At 38.4% G+C, this 17,255-nt stretch overlaps 1 protein-coding gene and 1 pseudogene across 2 annotated transcripts in view; both read left to right on the top strand.

Moving 5' to 3' along the window:
* Positions 1–17,255, top strand: part of LMNTD1 (lamin tail domain containing 1) — a 245,139-nt gene that overhangs the window by 206,553 nt on the left and 21,331 nt on the right. The window lies entirely within an intron of this gene.
* Positions 11,130–14,229, top strand: LOC103218881 (protein FAM133B pseudogene; annotated as a pseudogene).

Genomic DNA, 17,255 nt, shown 5'->3' with positions numbered 1-17,255 from the left:
CAGAATGTGGTATCCTGGATCTGTTCCCAGGACAAAACATGGATATTTGATTTTTTTTAAACTAAGAAAATCTGTATAAATCATATACTCTAATTATAACAATGTATTAACATTAACATTCATCAATTGTGGCACATATACCATACTAATATAAAATGTTAATCACAGGGGAAACTGACTATGGGGTATATGGGAACTCCCTATATGCTCTTTGTGATTTTTCTGTAAACTTAAAATGCTTCCAAATTAAAAGGTTTATTAAAAAGAAGCGATGTATAGGCAACACAAAGTTTTTAGGGAATTGTTCTGAATCCATTTGGAGTGGAAGGGCTAGGGCTGATGGAAAGTGGGAAGAGGTATGGATGAAACAAGATTGACCAGGACTTGATGAATGATTAAATTGAGATTACGGGTATGTGAGAGATGACTATATTTTTCTAAGGTAGAAGTTGTGTTTTTATATTCCCTATAACGAGCACCCTTTATCAGCATTTGTTGATCTTACACGGGGGAGATAAATGTAATGAGGCTTCTTAGTCAAGGATAGTCATGCTTTCCTCAGAAAACGTCTGGTATTTGGAATCAGGAAGTATATCACCACGTTATGGGACATAGCAATTGCTGGGTACATCTGTGTTCAAGACACTGAACTTTACCACTAAGCAGATTATAGCCATGATGACTTCAAACCACACAAAAGACTCCTTTTGCCTCAAAGAAGATCATGGATCTTCATTTACTTTAAAATTTAGTCGAAATACCGGCGCAGTGGCTCACACCTGTAATCCCGGCACTTTGGGAGGCCAAGGCGGGCGGATCACGAAGTCAGGAGATTAAGACCATCCTGGGTAACAAGGTGAAACCCCATCTCTACCAAAAATACAAAAACAGCCAGGCATGGTGGCGGGCATCTGTAGTCCCAGCTACTCAGGAGGCTGAGGCAGGAGAATGGCATGAATCCGGGAGGTGGAACTTGCAGTGAGGCGAGATGGTGCCACTTGCACTCCAGCCTGGGCAACAGAGTGAGACTCCATCTTAAAAAAAAAAAAAAAATAGTAGAAATTCTAGAGGAGGCCAGCTTAATTGTTAGTTCATATGAAACTTCACTCCATGAGTCTCAACCAAATGAACATATTCTAACACATTTCCTGCAAAATACGTATTTTACAGGTTTTACTTTAACCTTGAGAGTCAAATCCAGGTAAAAACTTCAGTGTAAGGTATTGATATCTAATGCATCTACCCTATGGTGAAAATACTTCTGTTTTGATGAATTCTGTATGAACAGTTATAAATTTCTCCATTCCTGAACTTCCTTGCCATTTTGATATGAAAATACTTTTAAAATAGCATTTTTATGTGCAGCAAAATGATTCATTACTGATATGGGTAGAGCAACTCATTTCATAATTTAGGTAAGAGAATATATTTGAAAAAAGGATGAACCTTATTATGCTAACTGTTTATTCTCTCTTACATTTACTGTTATCTTTTTTTTTAAGTCATGACAACATATATTTATTTTAAATATGCAGTTAAATATGTGTTTCTTCCATAGGGAATGATAAAATTAATAAAATTTAGCACTGAAGTTTTTGTCAAATGCCTTGGTGAATTATTATTAAATAATGCAAAGATGACCTTTTAGAATATTATAACCAGTAGTATCTGGGGGACAGAATAATGTAGTGCTGCTTTTTTATAAAATGTACTCCACATAACTCTAGTTCTGTGGACTGTTAATAGGTTTTATTTGCTGAGGTTGGGGAAGTCCTGAGGTCAAATAAGTTTGGAAAGCATGCTATTAAAGTTGTTTACCGTAGGACTTTTAACATGCTGATGGATATTGTGAATCTTAAGGAGGGGAAATAGCCTACAACATTTCTTAGATTGTTTTGACCACAAAATACCTCCTGTTTTCTGAATCACCTTGTAGCACCACACTTACAATAGAAAGAGTAAAGGGGGCAGGTTGGGGAAAAGAGGTGTGCATACATTCTAGAGGCATAGAGCGTTCAACTTGCACTGAAATTCTCACTCTGTGGCTAACAAGTAGGATGTTGTTAGGCAAGTGGCCCTCTGTAAGATTAATTTTAATCTGTAAGTAAAGATGATAACATCTAATTTACCTTGTTTTCATAAGGATTACAAATAATTTAGATGAGTTATGTTATAGATTATGATATAAAAGAGTGTGGTAGGCCATAGCTCTCACTATAACAAGTAGTAGGGGTGAGGGGAGATGGATAAACTAAAAAAAAAAAAAAAGAAAGAAAGAAAAAAAGAAAAAGTTTAATGGTGTGAAGAAGTCTGAAAGTCTGGAAGAATTAAATTCCAGATAGAGAAGAACTCTTTCCTCTCTGGTGACATTTGCTGAGTTTGGGATGGGTAAATGATTGTGTCATAAGAAGAGGGTTTCTTCTTCCAAGAGAAAGGAAAATCCAGCAGAGTTTCTCATAGCGTGAGTGATACATTGGAATCCAGAGGATCTCCCAAAAGCATATCCAGTCCTCCGCACCCATCAGCCTTTACCCAGAAGAGTTTTGATGAATGCTGGGCTGTAGGTAAAGTTGGTGTACTCTTGGAAAAGTAGAAGGAGATCTCCATAGTCTCATAAGAATTATATCCCAAAGTCAAATGGAGAGAACAGCTGTAATAAAAAGCAAACATATTTTATTATCAATATATTGGAAAACAGATGAGAACTGAAACCACCTAAAACTGTAACCCATCCTCATCCCAACTCAATTTCTGATGAGACTGAAGCAATTGGCCTTCAAATATACTGCCTGGCAGAGGCAAAAGTGTGCCCCACCTAGAGGGAAATACATGTATTTCAGTATGTACACATCTTTTTACGTAGTGCCCAGTATAAAGTTAAAAAGTAAAAAATAATTTATGCAAAGAAGCCAGTAAATGTGATTGTAATCAAGAAAATAATAGAAGCAGACCTATAGATGACCTAGAGGTTGGAATTCACAGACATACTAAGATTACTATTATAAATATGGTAAGTAAAATAGAGGAAAAGATTAACAAAATGGATAAAACTATGAAGAATTTAAGCAGATAAGTGGAATTTCCTAAAAGAAGCAAATTAACTTTCTAAAACTCTACAGTATGTGAAATTAAGATGTCATGGAATGAGTCAATGAATTTAAAGACAGCTCAAAATAAATGATTTAAACTGAAGCACATAGAGAATTTTTTTAAAAAAGAAGAGAACAAGACATGGAAGACACTGTCAAATGATCTAATATTAATATATGTGTAATTCGAGTTCTAGAAAAAGAGAAGAAAAATAATGGGATAAAAGAAAGTCCTGGCAGAGCAATCAGGCAAAATAATAATAACAATAATAAAGGGCATTCAAATCGGAAGAGAGGAAGTCAAACTATCTCTGTTTGCCAAAAATATGGCCTTATATGTAAAAATCCCTAACGACTCCTTCAAAAGATTCTGAGATTTGATAAATGAATTCAGTAAAGTCTCAGGTTACAAAATCAATGAACAAAAATCAGTATCACTGCTATACACCAGCGATGATCAAGCTGAGAATCAAATTAAGAACTCAATCCCTTTGACAACAACTACAAAAAAAAGAAAATCAAGAATATACTAGATTGGTGCAAAAGTAATTGCGGTTTTTGCTATTGAACACAATGGTAATACTTAACCTAAGGAGGTGAAAGATCTCTACAAAGAGAACTATAAAACACTGCTGAAAGAAATCACAGATGACACAAACAAATGAAAATATATTCCATGTTCACGGATTAGAATAATCAATACCGTGAAAATGACCATACTGTCCAAAGCAATCTACAGACTCAATGCAATTTTTTGTCAAAATACCAATGTCGTTCTTCACAGAATTAGAAAAAGACAACCCTAAAATTCAGATGGAACCCAAGAAAGAGCCCAAATAGCCAAAGCAATGCTAAGAAAACGGAACAAACCTGGAAGCATCACATAACCCGACTTTGAATATTACTGCAAGGTATAGGAACCAAAACAGCATGATACTGGTATAAAAGTAGACACATAGACTAATGATACAGAATAGAGAACCCAGAAATAAAGCCAAATACTTACAACCAACTGACCTTCAATAAAACAAACAAAAACATAAATAGGGGAAAGGACACCCTATTCAATAAATGGTGCTGGGAAAATTGGATAGCCACATGTAGAAGAATGAAACTGGATTCCTGTTTTACTATATACAGAAATTAACCTAAGATGTATTAAATATTTCAATCTAAGAACTTAAACCGTAAATATTCTGGAAGAAAATCTAGGAAAAACTGTTCTGGACATTGATGTACACAATTAATTTATGACAAAGAACCCAAAAGCAAATGCAACAGAAACAAAAATAAATAAATGGGACCTAATTAAACTAAAAAGCTTCTGCACTCCAAAAGAAATAATCACCAGAGTAAACAGATAACGTATAGAATGGGAGAAAATATTTGTAAACCATGCATCCAACAAGGAACTAATATCCAGAATCTACAAGGAACTCAAACAAATCAGCAAGAAATAAATCATCCCATTTTGAAAGTGGGCAAATGGCATGAACAAACATTTCTCAAGAAAAGATATACAAAAGGCCAATAAAAGAAAAAAAGAAAAAAAACCAACATCATAAATCACCAGAAAGATGCAAATTAAAACCACAAGGAGATACCACCTTACCCCAGCCAGGGCAGCCATTATTAAAAAGTCAAAAAACAATATATGTTGGCATAGATGTGGTAAACAGTGAGCACTTATATGTTGCTGGTGGAAATGTAAATGAGTACAGCCTCTTTGGAAAACAGTATGGAGATTTCTGAAAGAACTAAAAGTAGATCTACCACAACTGGATATCTACTCAAAGGAAAAAATATCATTGTATCAAAAAGACATCTGCACATGTATGTTTATCATAGCACAATTCACAGTTGCAAAGATATGAAACCAACCTAAGTGCCCATCAACCAATGAATGGATAAAGAAAATAAGATATATATACCATGGAATACTACTCAGCCATGTGAAAGAATAAAATAATGTCTTTTGCAGCAACTTGTATGGAAATGGAGGCCATTATCCTAAGGGAAGTAACTCAGAAATGGAAAAGCACATACCGCATGTTCTCACATATAAGTGGGAGCTAAGCTATGGGTACACAACGGCATGCAAAGTGATATAATGGACACTGGAGACTCAGAAGGGGGAAGGATGGGAGGGAGGTGACGGATGAAAACCTGCTTATTGGGATACAATGTACCCTGCCTCGGGTGATGAGTACACTAAAATCCCAGACTTCATCACTATATAATTCATTCATGTAGCCAAAAACACTTGTACCCCCAAAGCTACTGAAATTAAAAATATTAAAAATAATAAAAAATAACGTTCACCTTCCTTTAGTAGGGCATTGTTTCAATAAATCTTTTTTGATAATAAAAAAGGAAAAAGCAGTATTTGAAAAGACAGTGTCAGTGAATTTTCCAAAACTGATGAAAGACGTCACTCACATATTTAAGAAGCTCAGTGAACCCCAAATAGGACAATACAAGAAAAAATTCCTAAGGACATCATAGTTATCTACTTCAAACTAAAAATAAAATAAAATCTTTAAAATGATAGGGAAAAAAAGATATACTCAAAGAAATGATTCTAAGAATGGTGGCAGTCAAAAGATCATTAAATGACATATTTAAAGTGCTGAAAAAAATACAAAAGAAAGCTGCCAACCTAGGACTTTTGAGCTAATGAAATATTTTTTCAGCAACAGTGAAATAAAGACATTTTCAAACAAACTGAAATTGAAGAAATGTATCACCAGCAGATATGCTCTATAAAAATTCTAAAAGAAGTTTCCTGGGCTAAAGGGAAATGTGGAATTTTTTAAAAAGAATGAAAAGCTCCAGGAACAATAAATACATGGGCAAATCTAAAACACTAATTCTTTTTAAACATTCCTTTTAAAACTAAAGTAATAGAAAATTTTGCTTCATCCCAAAGACAGCAGGAAAGAAGAAACAAAAATAGAAATAGATCAAAAACAGTTAAATAAGTTTGTAGATTTATACCCAACCATATCAGTAATTGCTTTAAATGTAAACATACTAAATGCTTCAATTAGAAAGTCAGATATTATAAGACTGGATTTTTTAAAAAAGACCCAGTATAGACGGCCCCTCTCTTACATTCCTTTGACTTACAATTTTTTGACTTTACAATGGTGCAAAATCAACATGCATTCATTCCTTAGACTTACAATGGGTTTCCTTTCAGATAAACCCACTGTAAACTGACAATATTGTAAATCAAATATGTACTTTCAACTTATGATATTTTTAACATACGATGTGTTTATCATGGTATAACCCCATCAAGGAGATTTGTAAGTGCCATTTATAACAGACTAATCTTTAAATATAAGGTCACCAAAATGTTGAAAGTAAAAGGATGGAATAAGTTCTAGAGATCTATTGTAACAGCATGGTGACTATAGTCAATAATAATATATTCTGTATTTGAACATTGTCAAGAGAGTAGGTCTTAAACATTCTCACACATACACAAAATGATAATTATGTGAGCTGATGGGTATGTTAAGTAGCTTGGTTGTGATAATCATTTCACAATTTATACATATGTCAAGACATCATGTTGAACCCGTAAACACATACAATTTTTATTTATAATGTACATCAATAAAACGGATATAAAATAAAATAAAGTAAAAGTATGGGTAAAATTGTAACATGCACACACTAACTCTAGGAGTGTGGTGCATTAATATCCAGGGAGACGATGAGGCTCTGAAGTAATAGAGGCCAGTGGCTATACTTAACCCCCAGAAGCCAAGAGGCCACAACTAATATAAGAACTAACAAGACCATGGGAGCAGTCAAGGAAACTTTATGCTCAAGGAGTTGTGAAGATGCTTAATAGCACCACTGTCTCTCAGGGAAAACAGATGGGCAGTCAACAAGGATGTTGCTCAAGATAAATAACTTTTTTAAAAAAGCAATAATGAAGGAGCAGGAGTATGAGGGCAATCATCCCAATATAAGTCACAATTGTTTGCTCAGTTCCCAGAGCTGAGTCAAACTTGCATATTTAGACCCATTGATTAAAGATGTATCCAGGTTCCTAGGAGAAAGGATCCTACAACACCATGAAAGATATATGCCATATGATTCCTCTGGCCTTCCTTCAAAGGGATATACAACCACTTACTCAATGGACTGTACACTGGGGAAAGGACTATTAGACACAGGACCTGAGATGGTGATGTTAATACCTGGAGATGTCATCACAACTCTTCCCTGTTAGAATGAGGGCCTACAGGGAACAGGTAGCAAATGGAGTCCTATCTAAAATCAGATTCTCAATGGAGCCACTGAGTCTGCCCACTCACACAGTGGTCATTTCCCCAGTCTACAAGTGTATAATTGGAAACAATAGATTTCACAGTTAGAAAAAGCCTTATATTGAAGAGTCGTTGCTCTGTGGAGCAAGAGCGATCACAGTGGGGTAGTTGATATGGAAACCTCTGAAAATTCCCTCCATACCCCTGGCCAAGACAGTGAATCAAAAATAATATTGTGTCCTAGGAGGAATGACAGAGATTAGGATACTATTAAAGACCTAATGAATGCAAGGATAATGACCCCTCTTATATCTCCACGTAAGCAAGCAATCTTACTCCTTCAGAAGCCAGATAGATCCTTGAGACTGACTATAGACTACTGTAGATTTAGCCAAGAAGTACTTGAATCATAGCTGTGGTGCTGGGAGATGTATCATTACTAGATTAATTAAACCTCAGGTACACGGTATGTGCTCATTGACTTGGCACATGCACTGTTTTTCATCTCTAATAGAAAACAAGATGAGAAATCTTTCACATTCACATGGGAGAGACAGTAATATTCTCCTATATGTTTGCCTTTATGTTACGCGAATTCTCCTGCCCTTGTTCACAATACGGTAGTCCCACCTTATCTGCGGTTTTACTTTCCACAATTTCAGTTATCCATGATCAACCATGCTATGAACGTATTACATGGAAAATTCAGGAAATAAACAATCCAAGCTGAGAGCTGTGACTGCCGACAGGGTTTCCAGATGGCTCACTCTTTGGGTTGGGGGACTGGGTCTGGGATGGATACTTTCCTCATCAGCAAGATACAGGAAGAGTGCCCAGACAGGATCAAGAGCACGTTTAGTGTGGTGCCCTCACCCAACGTTTTCAACTGCATGCCATTCTGAGTAGCGGAATGAAATCTCAAGCTGTCCTGCTCTAGCCCACCCTGGACATGACTTCTCCCTTTGTCCAGCATCTCTCTGCTGTGTACACTACCCACCCATTAGTCACTTAGCAACCATCTCTGTTATCAGACCGACTGTTACAGTATCACAGTGCTTCCTCAAATAACCCTTATTTCACTTAATAATGGCCTCATAATGCAAGAGTAGTCATGCTGGCAATTCAATACGCCAAAGAAAAGCTGTAAATTACTTCCTTTAAGTTGAAACTAAAAGTTCTCATATGCTGTGGTTGTTAAGATCTGTAGTTAGAGACCAGGCACGGTGGCTCACACTGTAATCCCAGCACTTTGGGAGGCTGAGGCATGCGGATCACAAGATCAGGAGATCGAGACCATCCTGGCTAACACGGTGAAACCCCATCTCTACTAAAAATACAAAAAAATTAGCCGGGTGTGGTGGCGGGCACCTGTAGTCTCAGTTGCTCGGGAGGCTGAGGCAGGAGAATGGCGTGAACCCGGGAGGTGGAGCTTGCAGTGAGCCGAGATCTCCCCACTGCACTCCAACCTGGGCGACAGAGCAAGACTCCATCTCAAAAAAAAAAAAAAAAAAAAAAAAAAAAATCTATGGTTAGAATGAATCTTCTATCTGTTAAATTGAGAAGGAAAAAGAAACTCATGCATAGTATATATGTGGTTCAGTACAATCCACAGTTTCAGGCACACACTGAGAATCTTGGAACATATTTCCCATGGATAATAAAGGACTACTATATGGTCCAAAAAGGTCTGGACCACCTGGGCATCCCACAGAATATCACACTCATCCACTACATCATGACATCGTATGCTTTGGACAGGTCAAGCAGGAGGTAGCTAGTATACTGGTGGCCTTAGTAAGACATTCTGTGTTGTTTTTACTTATAACATTTATGATATCAATGTGTAGGGTCTTTCCCTTAACCAAAAAATTCCGCAACTCTCCGATCCTCTGACATCGATTGAGTGTCCTATGATTCAATTCAATTCTGGCACTAACTATCTGGGATTAGAGTTGGGCTCCACAGATTTAAGGACTCAGTCCCACAAGGCTGGTCTTACTTTAGACTCCAGTTGTAAGTATTGGGTCTCCAGTGAACACATACTTCTGTATGACGTGGCTACAAAATGGGGCTCCCACAATCCCCACCTCAGGTTTGATAATTTGCTACAAGGCCTCAGAGAACTTAGGAAACCAGTTTACTTACTGCTTTACTATAAAGGATACAATGTAGCAACAGCCAAATGGAAGAGATGCAAAGGGCAATGTATGAGAGAAGGAATATAGAGCTTCCATGCCCTCTCTGGGAGGACCACTATCCCAGCACCCTGATGTGTTCATCAACCCAGAAGCTCTCTGAATCCCATCATTTAGGGGTTATTATGGAGGTTCAATTATGTAGGCATGATTGATTAAACCATTGGTCATTGGTGATTAAACTCCATCTCTAGTGTCTTTCTCCTCCCTGGAAGTTCAGAGGTGAAGCTGAAAATTTCAACCTACTAACTACAATGGTTGACTCCTCTGGCAACTAGCTCCCCTCCTGAAGCTATTCAGGAGCCTACCAAGAGTCACTTTGCTAGCATAAACTCAGGTATGTTTGAAAGATATTTGTTACAGATACCAAAAGATGATTCTATTATCCCTGTCACTCAGGAAATTCCAAGAATTTTAGAAGATCTGTGTTAGAAACCAGGGACAAGGGTCAAATCTATATATTTCATTATCACCAACATGTGTTCCAAGAGATGGGAGATAAAACCTGTGAAGATTCATGACTAGCTACTTCAGTGAAGTTTTGGGGAGTCCAGTAGGTGAGTAGTGTGTAGGGTTAGCTCTTCCAAACTAAAGACAAATTGCTATATCTTGCATCTCCATCTCCTACCACAAAGAAGGAAAGGACACCACTTGTCAGCTTCCTTAAGCTCTGGTGGTAATACATTTCATGCATGGTAATATTTCTACAGCCCACATATCAGGTGACATGGGAAGCTTCCAGCTTTGAGTGGGGCCTTGAGCAGGAAAAGGTATCAAAGCAGGACCAGGCCACCGTGCAATCAGCGCTATCACTTGGTCTATATGATTCAACAGACCCCATGGTAAGAGGTGTCATGTGGTGGGAAAAGATGTAGTAAAGAGTGTTTGGCAAGCGCAAGTGAAAGAATCACAACTCAGATCCCTGAGATTGTGGAGCAAAACCATGCCATCAACAGCAAAGTATGTGCCCTTAAAAAACAGCTCTTATTTTTGGTGTGTTTAGGTCCTAGAAGTGATGGAACAATTGACCATGAGAGACCAAGTGGCCATCTGGAAATGCTTATGCACTGAATTCTGTAGGATCCACTAAACCATAAAACCACATGATGCTTACTCATGCCTTCCAGTCCTGCTTGTAGCAGTCCATTGTAAGAGAGTGCTGATATATGTGGGATTAAACCTGAACAGGGCTGGAAGGCATAAGTTTCATGACTAGGGAACCAAGACCCCATATCACCAAGCACAGCTGTACCAATCAGTGCCCCCAACCCTTGCACTTATGAACATATTTGGACAGGAATGAGGGAGGGTGGGCCAGAGGGGTCCTGTATGACCAGATGAAAGAAAGAAAGAAGCCAAAGCTTGGTTTATGGATGGATTGGCTCAGTATGTAGATGAATACCAAAAAACAGAAAGTGGCTTTATTACAACCACATTCAGGGAAAGAGAGTAAAGAAGAAATCTTCCCACTGGTAGACCTATGAGCAGTATAACTGGTCATCCACTATGGATCAAAGGAGAAATGACCCAAGGCGAAAATATATATAAATTCCTAGGAAATGGCCAATAGCCTAGTTGTGCAGGCAGGGAACTGGAAGGAAAAGGACTGGAAGATCAGAGACAAGGAGTCTAAGGAAAAGACATGTAGGTAGACAAATGGGTAAACGTATAAAGTGTCAAGACTTGTGCCTTACATGTGGATACCCACCAGAAAGTATCTACCATGGAAAAAGCCCTGAACAACCAAGTAAAATGAAATGACTCAGCCTCTTGACATTAGCTAGTCTCTGTTATTGGTTACCCAGGGCAGGCATGATGGACATATGAACAGGGTGGACATGGTGGCAGAAATGGAGGCTATGTGTGAGCCTGACAGCATGAACCTCACTTACCAATGCCTGTCTACCTACTATTACCTCTGAACATCCAACAGAGATAAACATTGAATCTTTAATATGGCATATTCCTTGAGGGAATCAACCAGCCACTTAGTAGCAAGTTGACCACATGGAACCTTTCCATCCTGGAAAGACCAGACAGCCATTCATCCTCACAGGGACAGGTACCTGTCCTAGGCATGTGTTTTCCTTTCCTGCCTGCACAGCCTTAGCCGGCAACTTTACCAAGGGCTTATGGAGTACCTCATCCACAGACCTGGAAACCCACACGACAAAGCATCCAACCAGGAGACCTACTTCACCGTGAAGGCAGTGTGAAAGTGGGCCCGTGACCCTAGGAAAGACAGATCAAATCACATACGGCACCATCCTGAGGTGGCCAGCTTCACAGAATTCTGGAACAGCCTACTCCAGCTAGGTAACAAAAGTTCTTTGTCATTTTTATCATTCAAATGGCATATTTCACCATGGGGATGTGAGAAGCGGAAAATCCTGATGTGCAGAGAGAAATGAATGAAGTAATTACATAGAGGGAAGCAGATGCAACTGACTGAGAGAGACTGAGTACCCACAGATCTCAGATGTCCAGGTAGCCACAGCCCACAAGACACCTCCGTTTTCTTTTTCTTTCTTTTTTTTTTTCTTTAAGTTCTGGGATACATGTGCAGAACGTGCAGGTTTGTTACGTAGGCATAATGTGCCATGGTGGTTTGCTGTACCCATCAACCCGTCATCTAGGTTTTAAGCCCCACATGCATTAGGTAGTTGTCCTAATGCTCTCCCTCCCCTTGCCGCCCATCCCCCAAAAGGCCCCAGACGCCTCTGTTTTCTAACAATTAATCTACCCCTCTCTTTCATAAGCAAGCTTGATTTGGTTCCTATTATCTGCAACTAAAAGATCTTATCTAATACAATAAATTTCAAAGAGGCAAACTTCTACCTTCACCTGATGAACTTTCCAATAAATAATACAGTTGTCCCAAAATGGAAAATGCTTCTCTTATCATTTTGAGGTTTAGACAGCCCTTCATCACTGTGTAGAAGAAAATCTGTCTATTATAAATAGTTGAACTACATAAACCGAAGGTCTCTTGCCAGTTTGAGATCCTCTGACAAATATCAGGAAAGGCATGATATGGAAAATAGAATAGTTTCACTCTTTTGGGAAATAAAAAATAATGAGTCTCCAAGTGCTCGATAATATTCCAAGAGAGGATGTGTGCGAATGTATTACATTGCAGGGGGGAAAACTGACAGATTCTAGATTTAGCATTTTTTGGAAAACTGGAACCAAAGTTTACAATGATTTCTCTTTTATTAACACACACACAAAGCCTAGAAGCTCAGTATTTGGGATGCATAAAATATAAAAATAAAATAATAAATGAAGTGGCTTTTAAATGTATGTTTTTATTTACTGGCTGAAATGAAAATTGAAAAAGATCGCACAAAATTGTTTAGCAAAATGCTCTAGTATGCTTTCTCTTGATATCACTGCCAACAATGCCCTCTAGTGGTAAACCAAGTAGGCACTGAATAACGTGGGAAAAAATGAAACAAGCCTGCTAACCACATTGGTAACATTTTCATGAAAATATGAACTTTTAGTGCAGAAGGACCTGCGGCAGGCCCACTTCAGCTGCCTCCCCAGCCAGATTTCCCTTGGTGGGTGACTGTGTCCCTTGATGAGTGACTGTGTGCTCACTCAGGCACCAAGGGGAAGGAGGACCATCGGGTAGCCTACGTGAATCTAACAGCAATGGCCAGAACAAGGGGTCCAATCCAGTCTTAAGGGCCAACAATCCAGGATTATCTCAGTCATCCAAGGCCTATCTGGGAAGAAGTGCAAGAGCAACTAGAAAAGAAAAAGGTGTCAAGGCTTTGGGTGAATTTGAAGAAAAAACTAGAAAAACACAGGAAGAAATTAAGTGGAAGTGACAGCTTATCCAAAAAAAGAGAAAGAAAAGAAAAAGAAGAAGAAATCTGGTAGGTATTCATCGTCTTCATCATGCTCTGATTCTTCCAGCAGTTCTTCTGATTCTGAGGATGAGGATAAGAAACAAGGAAAAGGGAGAAAGAAAAAGAACCATTGACATAAATCTTCTGAAAGCTCCATGTCAGAAACTAAATCAGACAGTAAGGATAGAAAGACAATAAGGATAAAAGACTTCTTTTTAAAGAAAAAGAAGGACCCAACTGAGAATGAAAAAGGCTATGAAAGGACTCAGCAAAAAGAAACCCATATTCTGAAGGTAAATCTTTATCACATGAGTCCTTGTCAGGATCAGAGTATATTGAGGAGATAAGAGCAAAAAAGAAGAAAAGCAGTGAAGAATAAGAAAAAACAACACAAAAAAGCAAAAAGGAGCATGAGAAACACAGTAAGAAGAGAAAGATGGCTGCTAGTTCAAGTCCTGACTCATCATAACATTAAGAAAATTCAGGATTCCCTTATAAAGTACAACATCTAAGGAAATTTCAACTGTGAAAATCACAACATATTTACTATAATGCATGAATTTTCTTGTTTTTAGAATTATCCTTTGACTGGCCGGGGGCGCAGTGGCTCACGCCTGTAATCCCAGCACTTTGGGAGGCCAAGGCGGGTGGATCACCTGAGGTCAGGAGTTTGAGACCAGCCTGGCTAACATGGTGAAACCCCGTCTCTACTAAAAATACAAAAATTGGCTGGGCATGGTGGCTCGTGCCTGTAATCCCAGCTACTCGGGAGGCTGAGGCAGAAAAATCACTTGAACCTGGGAGGCAGTGAGCCCAGATGGTGCCACTGCACTCCAGACTGGACAGCAAAGTGAGATTCCATCTCAAAAAAAAAAAAAAAGAATTATCCCTGGACTGCTCAGTAGCCATTCAGATGCTGCTGTGTGCAAGGGCCATAAATGTTGCCTGCTGCTTGAGCATCTATTATTTTCTCTTCCAGTGCTTGATAACTCTGGGAGATAATACACTGCAGTAGCACTAGTGGTTATGATATTTGAAAATAAAATTAATATTTTTGGCTAGAAATGTACAATGACAAATCAACAGAAATCCAACCTGAATACATCTTTAAGATGGAATCAGAAATGACCAGATGTTAAAAATTTAAAGGTGGTTAAAATTTTTGAAGTAAAGATTACATTAATATTTCAAAATCCATACTCTGTAGATAAGTATATTTTAAATTTTTCCCCGTGTAGACTTTTATTTACCTGGAAAAGGTGCTTCGTAGGATGGAGGGAGGAGGTGGTTTGCTATCTCTTTAGCTAGCAGAACAACATGCCTTTGATCCTCACACATCCTGTATCTGAGGAAAGAGTAACCAGGCTTTATGGAGACGTCAGAGCTGGGTGCCAGGAGTCCTGCCCTTTACTGAGCTTAGGGACGTAATTGGATTCTGTCATACCCTTCTTTGAATGAACCAGAGAAGCAGCCCTTTGCAGCATGAAAAAGTCCCAAAACCCCTGGGATTTACCTCCACTTCAATAATACTGAATATTTTTTAGCGTTAGAATATGCTATGTCATATGAATTAATTTTGATGACACTTTGGCTTTGGAGAGAAATTGTTTCAGATAGACACTGGTACACCGGTACTTTTTGAACTTGAAAACTAAATATTCTAAAATGCACGTTTTATACTGTAAAGTTTTAATTCGTCAGGAAAATTCCATTAACCAGTGATAGTTCCTTTGTTTTTTGTATGAACTTTGTTTAGGCTGCAATGTCTAGCTTTTGTTAACTCCTTTGTCTTGCTGTCTTAAGTTCACTACTGTGTTTAATGGCACACTTGCCAAGATATTGAGCCTATAAAAAGCAGGGTTTTCATTTAAAAAAAGACACAGCTTCACATTGAGGCTGAGACTTACCACAAACAAGTTGAGTAGCAAGCCAGGTATGCTGCGTCTTGTTACATAAAAGCTATCGCCAGAATCTCAGTAAATATAATGTCCTAAAAGTTAAAAAACAAACAGAAAAAAGAAAATATGAACTTTTACACTTCCAGTTGGTAACTGAATGTTATATTTGGCAATAAAATGAACCTTTACAAGGTACTGCAGCATATACCTTAAAGCACAAGCACGTCAAAGCCAATTTTCCTTGCGGTTTTCCTGAACGTATGCCAAACAGCACAGGATAAGAGCCATCTGTAAGGTGTCTTTGGGGCATTTTGGGGTCACAACGTCCACTGGTATCTTAAAATTAATTAAAATCTGCTTTTATGGAGGATGACATCATTCACCAAAAAAAACTGCTTTTATACCCTATTACCTTCAAGAATTATAGCATCAGGCACCAACAACGTCTTGTTCCCACTTTCAAGATTTGATCTGAATTCTGAACTCATCAACCAGATAAAATCCCTTTGCTTCAGAATTCTTCAAACCGCAGCTCTCAACTGGTGGGGTAAGCCGGCCAAAACAAGTTACAGTTATAGGACTAAAATTTCTCTAAGCGTGGCTCAGCGAAGAGCTTCCCAGAGGAACTGCAGGTGAAGTAAAAGAAAGAAGGCAACTTACACAGCTTATTCCCCTCTGATTCAAACCGGCTCTAGTGCTCTTATGTAAATCTGGCTTAAGATGTCTTTGTCTTTGCAAATTGTTCTCCTTTCTCTCCCCTCCAAGCCTCCTGCCTTCATACTGTCTAATCGTTCTCTCTTGCCTTCAGTAACTGACTGAATATGTGTGTGGTATTGAGAGGCACTTAGAACCTCTTAAGACAACTGTATTTGTATGAGAATATTTGCTCTGGATGACTTTGTGTAAAGTATTAACTTACTAGCCTGTTCCAGGAATTCTTTTATTTAAACAGAAAGAAACACATCCTCAGAGAACTATGCTGTAAGTATAGTAAGTAAGTAAGTAAGGATGTATCATGTAAACCATCTGAGGACTTTGAAAAAGAGAATGGTAGAAAGCAGGTTAGGAAAGGACAAGGACTGTTAATATTAATTCCTTTAGGAAGACGGAATGACCACATTCTGTGAATGCGAAATGTTTCCTAGTTTTGCACTGGTAAAAAGGAATTCACAGACTAAATAATAACTCTTGCCTGTATCAACCTTAAACAAAGGCTCATGAGGCAACCTGAACTTCAATATCATTTTCTCCATTGCCATTTCTGCTGTACCAGAAACAGTCTTTGGCGTCAGGTGGCTGGCCTAGGTGTAAATCCCACCATTGCCAGACTTAGCTGCGCTGTTGAGCAAGTCATTTACACAAGCTAATTAAGGAGCTGTTTGGAGACTCACAGAGCAATTATCTGACAATTTTACCTACACCTAGCACTAGGCCAAGTGAAAACACAAAGATGTGTAGGTTCCAAGATGGCAGGAAATAGTACTGTGTTTCCCAAGTATGCTGTATAGAATGATCCCTAACTTATTTGACCCTGGAGCCCTTTTTTCTCAGAGCAGGGTAAAAAAAATACTCTTTAGAAAATGCTAATACAGGATGTTCTCTGGAAGTTTTCAAATTGAAATTATATCCCTCACATTTCTTCAGTCCCACTAGCCTCATTTATATATTATTTTATTTTATTTTATTTTATTTTGAGATAGGATCTCATCGTGTTGCCCTGGCTGAAGTGCAGTGGCACAATCACAGTTCACTGTAAACTCGACCTCCCAGGCTGAAGTGATCCTCCCACCTCAGCCTCCTGAGCAGCTGGGACTACAGATGCATGCCACTATGCTTGGTTCATTTTTTATTATTTTTTTGTAGAGACAGGGTCTTGCTGTGTTGCCCAGACTGGTCTTGAATCCTGGCCTCAAGTGATCCTCCTACCTTG

The sequence above is a fragment of the Chlorocebus sabaeus genome, chromosome 11 (genome assembly GCF_047675955.1).
Source record: "Chlorocebus sabaeus isolate Y175 chromosome 11, mChlSab1.0.hap1, whole genome shotgun sequence".
NCBI lineage: Eukaryota > Metazoa > Chordata > Mammalia > Primates > Cercopithecidae > Chlorocebus > Chlorocebus sabaeus.
This window is presented reverse-complemented; position numbering and strand designations above follow the sequence as displayed.